This window comes from Salvelinus alpinus, chromosome 10 (genome assembly GCF_045679555.1).
Source record: "Salvelinus alpinus chromosome 10, SLU_Salpinus.1, whole genome shotgun sequence".
Taxonomy (NCBI): Eukaryota; Metazoa; Chordata; class Actinopteri; order Salmoniformes; family Salmonidae; genus Salvelinus; species Salvelinus alpinus.
The window spans coordinates 2,331,855-2,341,692 of NC_092095.1; positions in this window are offsets into that span (position 1 = coordinate 2,331,855).

The window sequence follows — 9,838 nt, forward strand, 5'->3', positions numbered from 1 at the left end:
ATGGTCAGGGGTTACGGTTGTATAAACCTATTATAGAACATGGTCAGGGGTTACGGTTGTATAACCCTATTATAGAACATGGTCAGGGGTTACGGTTGTATAAACCTATTATAGAACATGGTCAGGGGTTACGGTTGTATAACCCTATTATAGAACATGGTCAGGGGTTACGGTTGTATAACCCTATTATAGAACATGGTCAGGGGTTACGGTTGTATAAACCTATTATAGAACATGGTCAGGGGTTACGGTTGTATAACCCTATTATAGAACATGGTCAGGGGTTACGGTTGTATAAACCTATTATAGAACATGGTCAGGGGTTACGGTTGTATAACCCTATTATAGAACATGGTCAGGGGTTACGGTTGTATAACCCTATTATAGAACATGGTCATGGGTTACGGTTGTATAACCCTATTATAGAACATGGTCAGGGGTTACGGTTGTATAACCCTATTATAAAACATGGTCAGGGGTTACGGTTGTATAAACCTATTATAGAACATGGTCAGGGGTTACGGTTGTATAACCCTATTATAGAACATGGTCAGGGGTTACGGTTGTATAACCCTATTATAGAACATGGTCATGGGTTACGGTTGTATAACCCTATTATAGAACATGGTCAGGGGTTACGGTTGTATAACCCTATTATAAAACATGGTCAGGGGTTACGGTTGTATAAACCTATTATAGAACATGGTCAGGGGTTACGGTTGTATAAACCTATTATAAAACATGGTCATGGGTTACGGTTGTATAAACCTATTATAGAACATGGTCAGGGGTTACGGTTGTATAACCCTATTATAGAACATGGTCAGGGGTTACGGTTGTATAAACCTATTATAGAACATGGTCAGGGGTTACGGTTGTATAAACCTATTATAGAACATGGTCAGGGGTTACGGTTGTATAACCCTATTATAGAACATGGTCAGGGGTTACGGTTGTATAACCCTAGTATAGAACATGGTCAGGGGTTACGGTTGTATAAACCTATTATAGAACATGGTCAGGGGTTACGGTTGTATAAACCTATTATAGAACATGGTCAGGGGTTACGGTTGTATAAACCTATTATCTCTATTATACATATTATGACAGACCAGATATATCTACTGTCTCTATTATATTATGACAGACCAGATATATCTACAGTATCTATTATATAATGACAGACCAGCTAGATCTACTGCCTCTATTATATTATGACAGACCAGCTAGATCTACAGTATCTATTATATAATGACAGACCAGCTAGATCTACTGCCTCTATTATATTATGACAGACCAGCTAGATCTACAGTATCTATTAAATTATGACAGACCAGCTAGATCTAATGTCTCTATTATATTATGACAGACCAAATAGATCCACTGTCTCTATTATACAATGACAGACCAGCTAGATCTACTGCCTCTATTATATTATGACAGAGCAGCTAGATGTACAGTATCTATTATATTATGACAGACCAGCTAGATCTACTGTCTCTATTATATTATGACAGACCAGATATATCTACAGTATCTATTATATTATGACAGGCCAGCTAGATCTACTGTCTCTATTATATTATGACAGACCAGCTAGATCTACTGCCTCTATTATATTATGACAGACCAGCTAGATCTAATGTCTCTATTACATGATGACAGACCAGCTAGATCTAATGTCTCTATTACATTATGACAGACCAGCTAGATCTACTGTCTCTATTATATAATGACAGACCAGCTAGATCTACTGTCTCTATTATATTATGACAGACCAGCTAGATCTAGTGTCTCTATTATATTATGACAGACCAGCTAGATATACTTTCTGTATTATATAATGACAGACCAGCTAGATCTACTGTCTCTATTATATTATGACAGACCAGCTAGATCTACTGTCTCTATTATATTATGACAGACCAGCTAGATCTACAGTATCTATTAAATTATGACAGACCAGCTAGATCTGCAGTATCTACTATATTATGACAGACCAGATAGATCTACTGTCTATTATATTATGACAGACGAGCTAGATATATTGTCTCTATTATATTATGACAGACCAGCTAGATCTACTGTCCATATTATATTATGACAGACCAGCTAGATATACTGTCTCTATTATATTATGACAGACCAGCTAGATCTAATGTCTCTATTATATTATGACAGACCAGCTAGATCTAATGTCTCTATTATATTATGACAGACCAGCTAGATATACTGTCTCTATTATATTATGACAGACCAGCTAGATCTATTGTCTCTATTATATTATGACAAACCAGCTAGATCTGCTGTCTCTATTATATTATGACAGACCAGCTAGATCTACTGTCTTTATTATATTATGTCAGACCAGATAGATATACTGTCTCTATTATATTATATCAGACCAGCTAGATATACTGTCTCTATTATATTATGACAGACCAGCTAGATCTACTGTCTCTATTATATTATGACAGACCACCTAGATCTACAGTCTCTATTATATTATGACAGACCAGCTAGATCTAGAGTATCTATTATTTTATGACAGACCAGCTAGATCTAATGTCTCTATTATATTATGACAGACCAGCTAGATCCACTGTCTCTATTATACAATGACATACCAGCTAGATCTAATTTCTCTATTATATTATGACAGACCAGCTAGATCTAATGTCTCTATTACATGATGACAGACCAGCTAGATCTAATGTCTCTATTATATTATGACAGAGCAGCTAGATGTACAGTATCTATTATATTATGACATACCTGCTAGATCTATAGTATCTATTATATTATAACAGACCAGCTAGATCTACTGTCTCTATTATATTATGACAGACCAGCTAGATAACTGTCTCTATTATATTATGACAGACCAGCTAGATCTACTGCCTCTATTATATTATGACAGACCAGCTAGATCTACTGCCTCTATTATATTATGACAGACCAGCTAGATCTCCTGTCTCTATTATATAATGACAGACCAGCTAGATCTACTGTCTCTATTATATTATGACAGACCAGCTAGATCTAATGTCTCTATTACATGATGACAGACCAGCTAGATCAACTGCCTCTATTATATTATGACAGACCAGCTAGATGTACAGTCTCTATTATATTATGACAGACCAGCTAGATCTACTGTCTCTATTATATTATGACAGACCAGATATATCTACAGTATCTATTATATAATGACAGACCAGCTAGATCTACTGCCTCTATTATATTATGACAGACCAGCTAGATCTACAGTATCTATTATATAATGACAGACCAGCTAGATCTACTGCCTCTATTATATTATGACAGACCAGCTAGATCTACAGTATCTATTAAATTATGACAGACCAGCTAGATCTAATGTCTCTATTATATTATGACAGACCAAATAGATCCACTGTCTCTATTATACAATGACAGACCAGCTAGATCTACTGCCTATATTATATTATGACAGAGCAGCTAGATGTACAGTATCTATTATATTATGACAGACCAGCTAGATCTACTGTCTCTATTATATTATGACAGACCAGATATATCTACAGTATCTATTATATTATGACAGGCCAGCTAGATCTACTGTCTCTATTATATTATGACAGACCAGCTAGATCTACTGTCTCTATTATATTATGACAGACCAGCTAGATCTAATGTCTCTATTACATGATGACAGACCAGCTAGATCTAATGTCTCTATTATATTATGACAGACCAGCTAGATCTACTGTCTCTATTATATAATCACAGGCCAGCTAGATCTACTGTCTCTATTATATTATGACAGACCAGCTAGATCTACTGTCTCTATTATATTATGACAGGCCAGCTAGATCTACTGACTCTATTATATTATGACAGACCAGCTAGATCTACTGTCTCTACTATATTATGACAGACCAGCTAGATCTACTGTCTCTATTATATTATGGCAGACCAGCTAGATCTAATGTCTCTATTATATTATGACAGACCAGCTAGATCTACTGTCTCTATTATATTTTGACAGACCAGCTAGATATAATGTCTCTATTACATTATGACAAACCAGCTAGATCTAATGTCTCTATTATATTATGACAGACCAGCTAGATCTACTGTCTCTATTATATTATGACAGACCAGCTAGATCTACAGTATATATTATATTATGACAGACCAGCTAGATCTACTGTCTCTATTATATTATGACAGACCAGCTAGATCTACTGACTCTATTATATTATGACAGACCAGCTAGATCTACTGTCTCTATTATATTATGACAGTTCAGCTAGATATACTGTCTCTATTATATTATGACAGACCAGCTAGATCTACTGTGTCTATTATATTATGACAGACCAGCTAGATCTACTGTCTCTATTATATTATGACAGACCAGCTAGATCTACTGTCTCTATTATATTGTGACAGTTTAGCTAGATATACTGTCTCTATTATATTATGACAGACCAGCTAGACCTTCTGTCTCTATTACATTATGACAGACCAGCTAGATCTAATGTCTCTATTACATTATGAAAAACCAGCTAGATCTAATGTCTCTATTATATTATGACAGACCAGCTAGATCTACTGTCTCTATTATATTATGACAGACCAGCTAGATAACTGCCTCTATTATATTATGACAGACCAGCTAGATCTAATGTCTCTATTATATTACGACAGACCAGCTAGATCTACTGTCTATATTATATAATGACAGACCAGCTAGATCTACTGCCTCTATTATATTATGACAGACCAGCTAGATCTAATATGTCTATTATATTATGACAGACCAACTAGATCTAATGTCTCTATTATATTATGACAGACCAGCTAGATCTAATGTCTCTATTATATTATGACAGACCAGCTAGATCTACAGTGTCTATTATATTATGACAGGCCAGCTAGATCTACTGGCTCTATTATATTATGACAGACCAGCTAGATCTAATGTCTCTATTACATTATGAAAGACCAGCTAGATCTAATGTCTCTATTATATTATGACAGACCAGCTAGATCTAATGTCTCTATTATATTATGACAGACCAGCTAGATCTACTGTCTCTATTATATTATGACAGACCAGCTAGATCTACTGTCTCTATTCTATTATGACAGACCAGCTAGATCTACTGTCTCTATTATATTATGACAGACCAGCTAGATATACTGTCTCTATTATATTATGACAGACCAGCTAGATCTACTGTCTCTATTATATTATGACAGACCAGCTAGATCTACTGTCTCTATTATATTATGACAGACCAGCTAGATCTACTGTCTCTATTATATTGTGACAGTTTAGCTAGATCTACTGTCTCTATTATATTATGACAGACCAGCTAGATCTACTGTCTCTATTATATTATGACAGACCAGGTAGATCTACTGTCTCTATTATATTATGACAGACCAGCTAGATATACTGTCTCTATTATATTATGACAGACCAGCTAGATCTAATGTCTCTATTATATTATAACAGACCAGCTAGATCTACAGTCTCTATTATATTATGACAGACCAGCTAGATCTACTGTCTCTATTATATTATGACAGACCATCTAGATCTAATGTCTCTATTACATTATGACAGACCAGCTAGATCAATTGCCTCTATTATATTATGACTGACCAGCTAGATCTACAGTCTCTATTATATTATGACAGACCAGCTGGATCTAATGTCTCTATTACATTATGACAGACCAGCTAGATCTAATGTCTCTATTATATTATGACAGACCAGCTAGATCTACTGTCTCTATTATATTATGACAGACCAACTAGATCTAATGTCTCTATTATATTATGACAGACCAGCTAGATCTACTGTCTCTATTACATTATGACAGACCAGCTAGATCTAATGTCTCTATTATATTATGACAAACCAGCTAGATCTACTGTCTCTATTATATTATGACAGACCAGCTAGATCTAATGTCTCTATTATATTATGACAGACCAGCTAGATCGAATGTCTCTATTATATTATGACAGACCAGCTAGATCTACAGTATCTATTATATTATGACAGACCAGCTAGATCTCTGTCTCTATTATATTATGACAGACCGGGTAGATATACTGTCTCTATTATATTATGACAGACCAGCTAGATCTAATGTCTCTATTATATTATGACAGACCAGCTAGATCTACAGTATCTATTATATTATGACAGGCCAACTAGATCTACTGTCTCTATTATATTATGACAGACCAGCTAGATCTAATGTCTCTATTACATTATGACAGACCAGCTAGATCTAATGTCTCTATTATATTATGACAGACCAGCTAGATCTAATGTCTCTATTACATTATGACAGACCAGCTGGATCTAATGTCTCTATTACATTATGACAGACCAGCTAGATATAATGTCTCTATTATATTATGACAGACCAGCTAGATCTACAGTATCTATTATATTATGACAGAGCAGCTATATGTACAGTATCTATTATATTATGACAGACCAGCTAGATCTACTGTCTCTATTATATTATGACAGACCAGCTAGATCGAATGTCTCTATTATATTATGACAGACCAGCTAGATCTCTGTCTCTATTACATTATGACAGACCAGCTAGATCTACTGTCTCTATTATATTATGACAGACCAGCTAGATCTACTGTCTCTATTACATTATGACAGACCAGCTAGATCTAATGTCTCTATTATATTATGACAGACCAGCTAGATATACTGTCTCTATTATATTATGACAGACCAGCTAGATCTACTGTCTCTATTACATTATGACAGACCAGCTAGATCGAATGTCTCTATTATATTATGACAGACCAGCTAGATCGAATGTCTCTATTATATTATGACAGACCAGCTAGATCTCTGTCTCTATTATATTATGACAGACCAGCTAGATATACTGTCTCTATTATATTATGACACACCAGCTAGATATACTGTCTCTATTATATTATGACAGACCAGCTAGATCTAATGTCTCTATTATATTATGACAGACCAGCTAGATCTAATGTCTCTATTATATTATGACAGACCAGCTAGATCTACAGTATCTATTATATTATGAAAGGCCAGCTAGATCTACTGTCTCTATTATATTATGACAGACCAGCTAGATCTAATGTCTCTATTATATTATGACAGACCAGCTAGATCAAATGCCTCTATTATATTATGACTGACCAGCTAGATCTACAGTATCTATTATATTATGACAGACCAGCTGGATCTAATGTCTATATTACATTATGACAGACCAGCTATATCTAATGTCTCTATTATATTATGACAGACCAGCTAGATCTACAGTATCTATTATATTATGACAGAGCAGCTAGATGTACAGTATCTATTATATTATGACAAACCAGCTAGATCTACTGTCTCTATTATATTATGACAGACCAGCTAGATATACTGTCTATATTATATTATGACAGACCAGCTAGATCTAATGTCTCTATTATATTATGACAGACCAGCTAGATCTACAGTATCTATTATATTATGACAGGCCAGCTAGATCTACTGTCTATATTATATTATGACAGACCAGCTAGATCTAATGTCTCTATTATATTATGACAGACCAGCTAGATCTACAGTATCTATTATATTATGACAGGCCAGCTAGATCTACTGTCTCTACTATATTATGACAGACCAGCTAGATCTACTGTCTCTATTATATTATGACAGACCAGATAGATCTAATGTCTCTATTATATTATGACAGACCAGCTAGATCTAATGTCTCTATTATATTATGACAGACCAGCTAGATCTAATGTCTCTATTACATTATGACAAACCAGCTAGATCTAATGTCTCTATTATATTATGACAGACCAGCTAGATCTACTGTCTCTATTATATTATGACAGACCAGCTAGATCTACAGTATATATTATATTATGACAGACCAGCTAGATCTACTGTCTCTATTATATTATGACAGACCAGCTAGATATACTGTCTCTATTATATTATGACAGACCAGCTAGATCTACTGTCTCTATTATATTATGACAGACCAGCTAGATCTAATGTCTCTATTATATTATGGCAGACCAGCTAGATCTAATGTCTCTATTACATTATGACAGACCAGCTAGATCTAATGTCTCTATTATATTATGACAGACCAGCTAGATATAATGTCTCTATTACATTATGACAAACCAGCTAGATCTAATGTCTCTATTATATTATGACAGACCAGCTAGATCTACTGTCTCTATTATATTATGACAGACCAGCTAGATCTACAGTATATATTATATTATGACAGACCAGCTAGATCTACTGTCTCTATTATATTATGACAGACCAGCTAGATCTAATGTCTCTATTATATTATGACAGACCAGCTAGATCTAATGTCTCTATTATATTGTGACAGACCAGCTAGATCTACTGTATCTATTATATTATGACAGACCAGCTAGATCTACTGTCTCTATTATATTATGACTGACCAGCTAGATCTACAGAATCTATTATATTATGACAGACCAGCTAGATCTACTGTCTCTATTATATTATGACAGACCAGCTAGATAACTGTCTCTATTATATTATGACAGACCAGCTAGATATACTGTCTATATTATATTATGACAGACCAGCTAGATCTACTGTCTCTATTATATTATGACAGACCAGCTAGATCTAATGTCTCTATTATATTATGACAGACCAGCTAGATATACTGTCTCTATTATATTATGACAGACCAGCTAGATCTACTGTCTCTATTACATTATGACAGACCAGCTAGATCTAATGTCTCTATTATATTATTTCAAACCAGCTAGATCTACTGTCTCTATTATATTATGACAGACCAGCCAAATCTAATGTCTCTATTATATTATGACAGACCAGCTAGATCGAATGTCTCTATTATATAATGACAGACCAGCTAGATCTACAGTATCTATTATATTATGACAGACCAGCTAGATCTCTGTCTCTATTATATTATGACAGACCGGGTAGATATACTGTCTCTATTATATTATGACAGACCAGCTAGATCTAATGTCTCTATTATATTATGACAGACCAGCTAGATCTACAGTATCTATTATATTATGACAGGCCAACTAGATCTACTGTCTCTATTATATTATGACAGACCAGCTAGATCTAATGTCTCTATTACATTATGACAGACCAGCTAGATCAAATGCCTCTATTATATTATGACTGACCAGCTAGATCTACAGTATCTATTATATTATGACAGACCAGCTGGATCTAATGTCTCTATTACATTATGACAGACCAGCTATATATAATGTCTCTATTATATTATGACAGACCAGCTAGATCTACAGTATCTATTATATTATGACAGAGCAGCTGTATGTACAGTATCTATTATATTATGACAGACCAGCTAGATCTACTGTCTCTATTATATTATGACAGACCAGCTAGATCGAATGTCTCTATTATATTATGACAGACCAGCTAGATCTCTGTCTCTATTACATTATGACAGACCAGCTAGATCTACTGTCTCTATTATATTATGACAGACCAGCTAGATCTACTGTCTCTATTACATTATGACAGACCAGCTAGATCTAATGTCTCTATTATATTATGACAGACCAGCTAGATATACTGTCTCTATTATATTATGACAGACCAGCTAGATCTAATGTCTCTATTATATTATGACAGACCAGCTAGATCAAATGCCTCTATTATATTATGACTGACCAGCTAGATCTACAGTATCTATTATATTATGACAGACCAGCTGGATCTAATGTCTATATTACATTATGACAGACCAGC